Source organism: Rhipicephalus microplus, chromosome 3, assembly GCF_043290135.1.
Source record: "Rhipicephalus microplus isolate Deutch F79 chromosome 3, USDA_Rmic, whole genome shotgun sequence".
Lineage (NCBI taxonomy): Eukaryota > Metazoa > Arthropoda > Arachnida > Ixodida > Ixodidae > Rhipicephalus > Rhipicephalus microplus.
In genome coordinates, this window is record NC_134702.1 from 236,387,339 (window position 1) to 236,399,854 (window position 12,516).

The following is a 12,516-nucleotide window of genomic DNA, read 5'->3' on the forward strand; positions in this document are numbered from 1 at the left end:
CAACACAACTATCAGCGCCGCGTGGGGGCACTGCATTTGAGCCAACAATGTAACAGGCTGGCGCTTGGCTTCGTTGTTTTGAGCAACTTTTGTGCTGGATGCGAGTCAGGCCCAAAGGAAGGTTACCCTTCTTATGCAGCGTGGTAGGAACATCACCAGTGTCAGAAAAACAGTGACAAGAAGGCTGGGGAAATGGAGGTTGAGGCTGCCTTCATCCTCTTCAGGAGGTCACTTGAGCAACACAACCTGCACTGCGCCACGGTGCTTTGCGACGGGGACAGTTGCAGTTACCTTGCGCTTCAAGAAGATAAGGTTTATGGGTATATCCCAGTGGAAAAAGAGGAGTGCATTAATCATGTCCAAAAGCGTATGGGCACTGCTTTGCACAACTTGGTTGCAAAACACAAAGGCCCTGGCCTTGAGAGTCTTGGGGGAAAGGGCGGCTTGACAGGAGACCTGATCTAAAGCTCACCAATCATTATGGGTGGGCTCTGAAGATGCACAGTGGTGATGTTGATGCTATGCACACAGCAATGATGGCCACTTCTGATCACACCACGTTCAATGATGATGTGGCAAACCACACTCTGTGCCCACATGGTCCAAATTCCTGGTGCAAACAAAATGCAGCAAAGGCCAAGGGGGAGCCCATTCCCAAACATCGTCGAAAGCTGCCTCCACATGTCTGCCAATCCTTACTTCCCATTTATGAGCGCTTGTCAGACAGAAAGCTGTTGCAACGATGCCAGCGAGGGAGAACCCAAAATAACAACGAACGCCTGCCTGCATTCAATGATCTGGGCGCTGGCACCTACGGAGCGACATGCTTCGCTATTTACGGTGGAGGCAGCTGTGGCAGAAGCAGTGCTCAAGTTCAATGCAGGTAATAAAAAGTCATCAGAAGGCATTATAGAAGAGCTGAGCATAAACTCCAGCTGGCAAAGCTGCAGCCGCATGGCTGAAAAGGATCGACGGCACACGGCAGCACCAGTCAAGAAGCCACAAGCAATGGAGAACATGCACCACTCCCTGAAAAAGCGCCACACAGGGACTCATAGTCAAAAGGACTACATGCCCGGTGCATACTAAGCATTTTCAAGTGCAGTTAAGTAAATGAATGAGTTTTATTTTTTTTTCTCAGTTTTCTGAAAACCTGCTTTTTGGTGGCTTTACTAGTTTGTCAGGTTGATGTCTTGCAATCTAGAAGAGCTAGAGCAATCATTTTTTCATTAACTTAAAGCCCAATCTGTGTATTACAAAGTGCTGAGAGCAGAATTTCTATTTCCTGCCCATATAAATTTATATACTATTTAGTATATATACTGTCTTGAATATACGAATATCAATGTCAACATGCAACTAAATGGCTCAAAGGTGGCTGCTGTTAAAAAAGTGAAAGGGCGCAGTGTCTTGTGACGAACGATGCGTGGCCGATCGCCATTGCACGAAGAGATTAACCAAGCCTCATTCTTCAAATTGGCACAGTTTATGCTATATCCCTTGCAATACAGTTCAACATTTCAAAACCCTTACTCCTCTTGTACAGTCACCTCACGAAAAATGAGAAATAAATTGTGTTCTAAATAAAAATCCGAATGTCACATCCAGGGTCAGACATCTTAGAATGCATAGCACCTCAAACAAGTTTCCCATTACGTTTTTGATCAAATAAGAATTCGAACATAACCAGCAGGAGTATATTATGTTGTGTATATTGTACATCAAAAGGTTATTAAGATATGTTAATAAAATTCTTACAGTGGCATTAAAAAATCATTTCCAAGATGTGTGAGAAAATCCAGAAACATTAAGTTGGTAGCAAAAGTCCCTTTTAACAACTATGCACTTAATGGAAACAAAAAAACACTCCTGATGCCATGTGAAGCCCTGGAGGCAGTTACCATCCTGAAGCTTCAATCAATCTTTGCACCAGAAATATTTGCAGCACTGTACGAGACTTTTGCTGCGATTTCTAAGTGCTTGAACTAGTTCTGACACGTTCCTGGAGCACTAAATTTCATGACGACAGAGCAAAAGCTCAGTACTTAAAATTTAATACGCGCTTCAGTGTCCCTCAAAAGAGGGCACGGCTGCTCAAGCTCCTTTCCGATGTCACGCACTGCAAAATATTTCAGCCCATCATCTCTAGCAACAAGGTTGACCAGTAAGAACGTCATACCAAAGATGTCCTCTCACCGAAAGGTGGTCCTTGCCTGCGATGCAGTTTGGGACTGGCTGCCGCGGGAGCCTCGGCGGGCTGGCCCTGGTCGAGGAAGCCCACTCTTTCTCCTGCCATTATCTCTGGCCTGAATGAAGCTTTTGCTTCTTGGCCAGGTGCCCCTGCGAGACCTTTTCGGCATGGCTCCGCAGGAAATAGCGAGGCGGCTCGCTTACTGCGCCACCTTGGTCCACCGCAGGAGCCTAGGCTGGGGCAAGGCTGTGGAAAATGAAAGTGCAAGTTTTCCTCTTTCTGTTTAACTCTGCTTTGAGCAAGTAGAACTGCAATGTCAGAAAGTTTTTCTTTACAATTGTATCCCTTGCACTACGTCGAGCAGCAAAAAAAATGACATGTGCAATGTCCTATTCTAGTAAATGATCACCTTAAGAAGACCACCAATGATTACATTTTCAGGAAGGATCCAGTTAAGAACTAATGTTGTACCATAGTAAATAAAAGGGGTGTAAATCTATGTTTGTTGTTTCCATTGGTTCCCGTTTGCTCTTCAGACGCCAAAGGGAGCCCAGTGCTTTGATGCACTTGATATTTATTTCTCTTCGTTGTTGGCTCACAATGAAAACGGCTATGGTGTAGGGCTGCGTCGAAAAATTTTTTTTTCTATATGTGCACGAATATATAAATATTGTTACGGGGAGAGCAATATTCCTTGTTCTTGCTAGCCTATCTTATTGGCACAAATATTGTACTATTCAAAGTATTATAACTTTTAGAGTATACCTCTTCTATTATAGGAAAGTTAAATACTACAAGTATTAGGCCCACAGTGTTCCTCACTTTGCGTTTTGGGCCGTTAACAACTGCTAGTCACTTCCACCTGTGCTCTCCGCTTATCCAATGGGCGCACTCCCACTGCACAAAAAACCCATCCATTGTTCCGAAGAGCCAGCGGGCAATTCAATTGGTTGCTTGTGACAAAGCACGTTGCAGCTTCTTTCCTTTTACAAGATTCCTAGCACGATTTTTCTTCTCGCAAAGTTCGTATTTGTCTTGTACAGTACGGTCCACTGTTAGAAGAAGCACGCAAGTGCGTGGCATGCGCTGCTCAGAACGCTGAACGCTGGTGAGATCTGGAATTGTGGCACATGTGCACTGGTTCATAGAGATAGTGTGGGCCCCGTGTCATCTTTCATCATGGGATTGCAGTGCGTCATCAACAGCAAGCAGCCGCACTGCAGACGCGCCAGCATGGTGATTTACATCAACACTGTAGCTTGCAACATTGCTCTCGTCAATCTGCATAGGCCAAAGAGAGACGCAAGCAGCTGAATGAATCCGTGACATAATTAAAACGATGACAGTGACACACCGTCATTATGACACTATAGAGGTCACTACCTTTCAGTGCTTTGATTATGCTGCCACCAGAGCGTGGTGCCCCCTGTACCTTCTGTGTATGTCTACCGTATTTACTCACGTAATCCTCGCACTCGCATAATTCTCGCACCCCCACATTACCCAAGAAAAATACAATTTTTTTTTTTTTCTCGAGTAATTGTCGCACCCCCGAAAACTGCCACAATGATGTCGTCTGCTCGTTCCAGCCACTGATGCTGATAGCGCGCGCCATCTCTTAAGCATCAAGCAAACTTTTGCAAGGAGATTCAATCCAATCTAAGCCAAGCCTAAGTGGCCAGTGCGCGTCGCGGTGTGTTTTGCATGTTGTGTCGGTAATCTTGGCACGTTATGGGGCGATACTGAAGCTACACAACCGCTTCAAGTACCAAATGATAGATCATGCACTAAACAACGGCACCAGGGCCGCCGGTAGGCCCTTTGGAGTCTACGAGTTTTGTGTTCGCTACTGGCGACGGCAGCTGAAAGCCACCAAGACGCGTTGGGCCTGCCATGTGCCTAAAACTGGGATTGATGGTAAACTTTATTTCTTCAGAAGAAAACAGCGGACCATTCTATTAAATAGCCATCAGCCCAATACTGAGGTCCTACGCTTACCTTTTGAGGGCTCCTGTTAAGAGACGAACGCTACCGCTACGCCCGCAACGTTCACCAGCTTTGCGTATGGTATTCTAATTCTCGACTGTTTGCTTCCACTTTTTGTGTATCAAATAAATCTTGCCTTATGTTGAACCTCTGCTTTAATTGTTGAAAAAGTTCTAATTAGTACTTGATAAAGCTTGCTGTAAGTTGCTGGTGTGAGAGTCCTTATTTGCGGCCACTTCGTTTTCTTTTTCGCTCTGTACGTATTCGTGGAAAGTTTTCCCCACATAATTCTCGCACCCCCCAACTTTGCATCGGTTTTTTGGCAAAAAAAAGTGCGAGGATTATGCAAGTAAATACGGTATACATGTCGGTCTCCATGAAAACGGGGAACCCAGTTTTTTCCAGGGAGCCAGTTTGTGTGTCGGTTCTTGCGTGCCCATGCCCCTTCTCCGCACTAACCACGAGTCATGGTGTCAGAAGTGAAATCGTGAATGAATAATGCCCCCAGCATTAGGCCTCACCACAACTGAACGGTGAAACGATGTTTCTCAACGAGACAAGCGAGCACCCACAACTACCGAAACTGTAGGGCGTGAACCTCTAGCCACCGGCTCCGTTCGACTTCGCGAACCCGGCAACATGATTGACATGGCTCCACCGCTACGAAGACGACGCGGTGGTTTCAGGGCTCACAAAAGCGTCGGAAGACGTGCAGGTGCGCCTGTTACTGCACGGCATGGGCCCGGACGCCCACTTACTTTTAGAGACTTTTTCGCTCGACGCCCTGTCACTCGCCTCAAACCAAGTCGTTACCGCATGCTTCCCTAAGCATTTCTTGCACCTGACAAACGAGCTCTACGAGTTGTCACGGTTACACCGACGCGTCCATCTGCCGGACCTAAGCATCGATACATACTACCCTGAGCTGTGTAGGATGGTGAAAAGCTGTAAATATCGGTCAGCTGCCATCGAAGAAAGGTTCGTACGTGACCGGTTCGTCGTCGGCCTATGAGACTACTTCTCGGACCAGCTGTGTTGAAATGCGAAGCTGACACTCAAAGAGAAATGAACTCAAGCCCGTCAATGAGAAAATGCGGCTAAAGAAAATTATTCCTAGAACCGCATAGAGAACTCTTTGAGCTCAACCTGGACGCCGAAAAAGCATACAAGCCGAAGCCCGCCTCTCGTTGTTTCGGGGTTAAGCCTACTCCGCGCAGCCGCAAGCAGAGCACGCCCGCGAGCCGTCCACATGTGAATTCTGCAGCCACGCGCCTCACCGAAATTTGGACTGTCCAGCTCGACGCTTCGTCTGCAAATTTAGCAAAAAGAAAGGCCCCTTTGCTGAAGTGTGTCGCTCCAGAAAGTACAAGCAGAACAAGCTAGGCTTCTTTCACTTGCATGCCATCGGGATGCCCGCCATGGCAAAGTTTGTCGACATTACCGTTGACAACATTACGGCGCAGTTCAAGGTTGACTCTGGCGTTGAAGCATCTGCTATGCTCAGCGACTTCCCTATGCTGCCCGCAAAGCTCGACCAAGTGGACAGCTTGCTCACCGGCCCAGGAGGACAGCCACTTCACGTGCTAGGCCCATATTTAGCACGACCTCAGTGACAAGAAAAAACAAGTTGCCAACGCCTTTATGTCATACGGTCTCTCACTGTACCCCTCCTCGAACTGCCTGTGCTGCAAGCCCTTCAAGTAGTAAAGTTTCTTGAACTCAAGTCCCCGAAGGCAATGCTGCACGTCGAGCTCTTTAAAGGACTGCGTACTCTGAAAGACAAAAACATCATCTGGCTGAAACTTGATGCCGTGCCCTTCTCGCTAAGTGTCCCCCGCAGGATTCCTATCCCGTTGCTCGAGGTTGTCCGCCGTGAGCTGCACAAATTGGAAAGCGCCGGCGTTATTCACAGGGTCTTGAGCCTACATCTTGGTGCTCCGGTCTCGTTGTCGTACAGAAAGACGATGGTTCCTACCTGCTGTGCGTTGACTTGACGAAACTGAACAAGGTCGTCCTCCGTGAACATCCTATTCTACCAACTGTGGAGCAAGTCCTCGGCCTCCTTGGCGATCTAACAGTTTTTTTCAAAGCTCAATGTGACTAGAAGCTTTTACCAGGTTAAGCTCTCGGACGATTCCCAAAAGCTCACGCCGCTCATTACCCCATCTACTGCTTTTGCCGGCTCCCCTTCAGCAACATCTTCGCGGAATACTTCGAAAAACAGATGTCAAAAATCCTGGAGGACCAAGATGAAGTCGCCAATATGATAGATGACATCCTGGTTTTTGGGCGCACCCGCCAAGAGAATGACGCTAAACTGATCCAGGTGCTGTCCCGTCTTGGAAACGCAGGCATCACACTGAACCAGGACAAATGTCGTTTTGGGGTATCTGAGGTCTCCTTCCTCGGAGTTGTCGTCTCGGCAGAGGGCATCAGGCCAGATCCAAACAAGGTCGAAGCGGTCAAAGCCATGGGCTCGGACTGACATCGCCAGCGTAAGGAGACTGCTGGGAATGATAAATCATTTTGCTAGATTTTGACCACACATATCTGACGTCACAGCACCCATCATAGCCTTATTGAGCAAATTTGCAAGTTGGGTGTGGTAGCATGAGCAAAAGGCTGAATTTGAGATGATTGAAGAACTCTCGACATCAAGACAAGTGCATGGCTAAGTACCATCTATGGTACGCTACTACAGTGTCTGCAAATGCCAGCTCGTTCGGATTTCGTGCAGTCTTGCTACAGATGCAGCCCTCGGGAGAGCGCCGCCCAGTCGCATTCACTTCGAGGTCACTGACCGAGACGAAACAGCGTTACAGCCAGACCAAGAAAAAGGCTTTGGCAATGACACGAGCTATCCAAAGGTTTGACAAGTTTTTCCAGGACGTTAACTTCGACGTCGCAACTGACCACCTGCTGCTCATTTCACTCCTGGGCAAGATGGAGCAGGACATGTTGCCGCCTCGTATTCAGAGACTACGACTCAAGACAATGCAATACCGATTTCGCATGCTACACGTGCCGGGAAAAACTGCTAGTGACAGCAGATACCTTGCCTCAAATCTTCACTCCTCAAACTCCTCTTGACACTGTAGAACTCTTCGTAGCATAACTTGTCGGCTGCATATCGGATGTCTTGCCACTGAGCCATGAAGACATACGAAAGGCACAAGAGTCCGACGGAGAGTGCAAGGCTCTCATTTCCTTCTGCCAGCAGGGTTGGCCACAGAAGTCAAAGATGCTACTGCACCTTTCGAAGTACGCCTCTGTGGTAAACGAGCTCTCAGTCTGCGATGGTGTTTTGCTCAAAGGCCCCCATATAGTCATCCCATCATCCCTTTGGCCTGTGGTTTTGACACTGTTGCACGAAGGTCATCAGGGCGTTAACAGCACCAAAGTTCTAGCTCAGGAATCGGTTTGGTAGCCGAGCATCTATGAAGACATCACCTCTCTTTTCGCCAATTGCGAACAGCGTGCCTCCACCCGCGTGAACCTTGCTGAGCCCCTGGTCTCCATGGGCCTACCTGGACGTCCCTAGAAATTTCTCGGAATGGACTTATTCCACCTCAATGGCCACGTTCATCCTGGTGGTGGACTCGAGGTTCCCTGAGGCGGTTACTCCGAGAAGAACGACAGCTCAGGCAGTCATCAACGCTCTCAAAAGCATCTTAGCCAGACACGGAATCCTGCAAGATGTCAGGTCAGACAACAGCCCACCGTTCTCGTCACAAGAATTTTAGTCATTTGCAGTATCGAATGACTTCAAACATGCGACGAGTAGTCCACACTACCCTCAATCGAAGGGAGAGGCAGAGAGGATGGTTCATACAGTCAAAGGACTTGTTCCTCAAGTCGAAGGACCCTCATCTGGTTTTCATGAGGCAAGCCGTGCTCATCGATGTTGCTAGTTGCACCCGCACCACTGGTAGCACAGTGTTCTTTTATTTAATGTTTTCCTGCTTTTTCTGATAAGTAGACACTTGAGAAAAGCTACAATGGCACACCGAAAACACGGCTACTGAGGGACAAAATGGATTTATAATGCCTCCCCCGCCCCTTCTCTGCAAAAAAAATTCCGCCATATCCACGAAGTGAATTATGATGAGTGGGCGAAGCTCCGGAGGTAAACCTGGTAAACCATTAATCCTCTGTACATTTTGCCCACTCGATTTTATTACATCGCTCCCCCTAGCGTACGTCTCCGCACTAAATCGAACGATTGCCTTCAACCAATGACACGCGCCATATGTGACATCATTCCTATTTTATAAGATCTCGCGTCTTTCATCAACTACAAGTACCGCTTTCTAGTTTATAACATCTTGCATCTTTTCATCATCAGTTACAAGTACCACCATCTAGTAAACACTACAAGAACTAAACGAGAGGTGGCTACATACAGGAGACGGTACCGCCATCTAGTGAACACTGCAAGAACTAAACTAGAGGTGGTTACATACAGGGGACGGTACCGCCATCTAGTGAACACTGCAAGAACTAAACTAGAGGTGGCTACATACAGGCTACAGGGGACGCACAGCCCACGCCCTAAGGAGCTTCGCCCCTAAAAAAAGAGGTGGACACGAACTTAGCAAGCTGTTCAGTTGGAACATGACTGCTTACGGCATGTAGTTTAGGAGTAAACTTCAAACATGACTTTTACGATGTCCATTATACAGTTACAATTTACAAACACCTTCCTAACCTGCTGGTAGCAAGTGTGGCGATTGAAGCTAGCCCATTGTCATTGTGCGGGCTTCATTGCATACGTTTGCCGTCCGAATGTCCCAACATAACTCTACCTTCCTCCACAGTCTATCGGTGCTAGAAGAGTGGGAGTGACATTGACCTTTCTCACCCGGCACCGGATCATGACTGTGGCATCGTGCACTTGTCTACCGAGACCCTTTCGCACCCGCGGCATGATTGCTTTGGACAGCAAGCACGGCAAGCATATGTTTTTTTCCCGGTCCGTCGGGTCCTTTGTTTTGGGGGCTCATTTGGACGGAGCTTGTCAATGTTAATGGTGCCTTATGCCCGCGGGGAACGCTTACCTTCCATTGCCCCTTCTGAATGGCAGGTCGAAGAGCGGTGCAGTGTGTTTGCGCTTGGTCATACTACGCCAAGCTGCACTTATCGAAGCCAACGCGGGTGAAATTTGCCCTCGCTTGAGTGATTGAGCCCTGTGGTGACCCATTCTAAGAGCACGCAGCATAGTCGCAAGAGATGATTTCCCTCAGCAGCGTGTCCCCAGTAGCCTTTTTTCCCACGAAGACGCGCTCGCGGCACCTTTGTGTTGTACTTCAACCCGTGGTGTGAATGGGCCTCTTCTGCTTTCCGGCTGCTTTTGCAACGGGTGCTGTACAGCAATTGTGGTGTTGCTGCAGGCAATCAAGTCTTGCGAATCATTTTCAAATAGTATTGTGTACTTGCCGCGCTGCGCTCGGCCCCTTGGCTGTCAAACGCGCATGTGCAGTGGCATTAGTTCAGGCAAAGCCACGGCGATTGCGGCCCTGTGACTTGCTAAGCCTCGCATCTCAAGCCTCGCATTTCAGTGATAAAACGTCGCACACCGAATACGTATTCATGGCCAAGAGCACGAAAATTGACTGAAAGAGAGAACTTATCTAGCAAGAATACCACTCCATCAACTGTATAGTTGGGTTGCACAAAGCCTGCTGCAAATCGTTCCATGAGAACAATGTTCCATGACAACATAGTGCATTTATACAACTGCGGAATAAACATATTGATAGAAGGTAGGCTGGCAACTATAGTGGCCAGCCTCTGAGGAGGATAACGAAGTAGTTCTGTGGGCGCGTGCTCTGGCGTTCGTGCTTTTGGCCTTTGGTTACGAAAGTAAACGCCCTGTTTTGTGCCTACGTCCCTGTGTCCTTGTGACATTTTCTGGTGGAAGTGCGGGGTACGGTAGATGATTTGGTCCCCAGAGAGCACCCCTGATGCAAGCCCATCGAGTAACTCAGCCGAACTTACCCCTGTGCACGTACGTTCCAGCCGTCGTCTCCAGGGGCTCGAGCAACAGCACGGTTTGCTGCCTGAAAGTCAGAGGTCTATAAACCAAACACCCCCTAACGTCACCGCGCCAGCACCAGCGCACCTGGTTGTCAACCAGCCCAAGACACCGAAGACATTTCACGGAGCTGCTGTTGAAGATGCCGACGACTGGCTCGAGCATTTCGACCGGGTCGCCATCATCAACGATTGGACCCCAAAGCGTAAGCTACGCTATGTGTACTGCTTTCTGGAGGGCTCCGCTAAAACGTGGTTTGAGAACCATGAAGCAACGCTTACGTCATAGGATGAGTTTCACCGGCAGTTCCTCAAGGCTTGAGAGGACAGGAAAGAGACAGCGCAGCGTGCTATAAAGGCAAGAGTTTAATGCCTTAACAACAGGGTGACGACTTACATAGAGAACATAGATCGGCTTTTCAGGCGTGCGGAGCCCTCTATGACCGAATCGAAGAAAGTTCGCCACTTAATGCGTGGTGTTAAAGAACACATTTTCGCCTGCCTGATTCGAAACCCGCCTGCGACACTTGCGAAGTTCCATGAGGAAGCCAGTGCCATGAAAAGAGTTCTTCAACAGCGTGCAAGGCGGCAGTATAACCGTGGTGTACAACCAAGTGAGGTCACTTCTGTCACTTTCGGCATTGACATCAGCACATTACGAGCGCTCATCAGAGCTCTCAGTAAGGAGGAGCTACAAAAGATGCAGGTGACTGCTTCACCTGTAGAGCAGCTCTCCATTGCGGAGATGGTATGCGCCGAGCTATGGCAAGCCGTTCGCGCTCCCCCACAATTCGAAGCACCACAACAGAGGCAGTGCGTCGAAATGAGCTACGCGGAAGCACTGCGAAGTCCTCCATCGTGCAGTTCACCCAGCATGTTTTACCCCAATGAGCGACGCGCCCAGCAAATGGATGTAGGCTTCCATCCTCGCAGCCCACCATGGATAACCAAAGCACAACCGAGGAAGAGTGACATCTGGCGTACACCCGACCACAGGCCCCTTTGTTTCCACTGCGGGAAAGCAGGACACGTCTACAGAACACGTCTACCGAACATGTCCATACCGCCGTGTGGGTCTGCATGGATTTTCGCCCAATGCCCCTCGTCCACGACCTGCCGAGCGTCCACTGGAGATAGAGAGTCATCTCGAATCGTCCCAGTGTCGAACATCGGTCGCACGAGCCTTGCTCGTCGTCGCCTGCTCGCTACAGGTCACCGAGCCCAGCCTATGCACGCGGCACTCCGAGACTCCGTTCACCCAGTCCTGCAAGTCGGGAAAACCGAGTTCAGCGACCTACGGAGGTGAGGTCGCTGACGCTGACTTTATGAAAGATCCTCCACTGCGATGAGAGCGGCGGCAGCAAAAAGATGTACAGACGCAGTCAAATGTGATACAAAGAGTGGTAACATCAAACACTGCGGTAACCGTGGACGACGAAGAAGTAATGGCGCTAATCGACACTGAAGCAGACACTTCCGTTATGAGCATGGGTCTTGCCTGCAGGCTGAAAAAAGTTCCTACTCAGTGTACTGGGTCGCAGATACGTAGTGTACTGGGCCGCAGATACGTATGGCAGGAGGCCATCTTCTCACTCCAGTGGGACGGTGCACAGCACGAGTCAATATTCATGGGTTTACATACCTCGGAGATTTCGTAATACTGCCAAGTTGCTCGAGGGACCTAATTCTCGGGCTGCACTTTCTGCATGATAAAGGAGCCGTGATCGACTTGCAAGAGTCGCAGGTGACGTTTTCTACGGCACACGCTTTAGCACACAACCCTCACGACAGTTACGTCAATGCTTTGAGAATTGTTGACGATGACGTCACATTACCACCAAAGAGTAGCGTGTTGACCTTGGTAACCTGCGACGTTTTCGATTAATTTAATGACTATGAAGGCATTGCAGAGGCAAATATTCCGCTGCTGCTCAAACGAAGCATCTGCATAGCTCGATGCTTTGTTAGGTTAGAGAATAAATGCTCTCGAGTTCTGCTGACTGACTTCAGCAATGAGTTTCAGCACGTTCCTAGAGGCACCATTTTTGCTTTCCTCAGTGAATTGCCGACTTTTCCGATGTCGGCACATTAAATACGACTTCGCCACATGCAAAAGCTTGTGCTGACTTGGCCAGCCACAGGGAAAGCATCTGATTCCAGATGCTTTCCCTGAGCATTGCCGCTGGAGAAGTTATCCGTCTGTGTGGACCGCACGTGTCGGCTTTGGGTTCCTACGAAAAGCGCGTCTATTTCTGTGAAGGTAAACAGTTCGACAGCAACGACAACACCAACACGACGTGCGCAAC

At 48.8% G+C, this 12,516-nt stretch overlaps 1 protein-coding gene across 1 annotated transcript in view; it reads right to left on the minus strand.

Annotated features, from left to right (window-relative positions):
• Positions 1 to 2,114: 2,114 nt before the first annotated feature.
• The window catches only part of LOC119159859 (uncharacterized), a 98,109-nt gene continuing 87,707 nt past the window's right edge, over positions 2,115 to 12,516 (minus strand). The window contains exon 5 of the transcript XR_012894489.1: positions 2,115 to 2,437. The gene's annotated coding sequence lies outside the window, so the exon portion shown is untranslated. The remainder of the gene's footprint in view (positions 2,438 to 12,516) is intronic.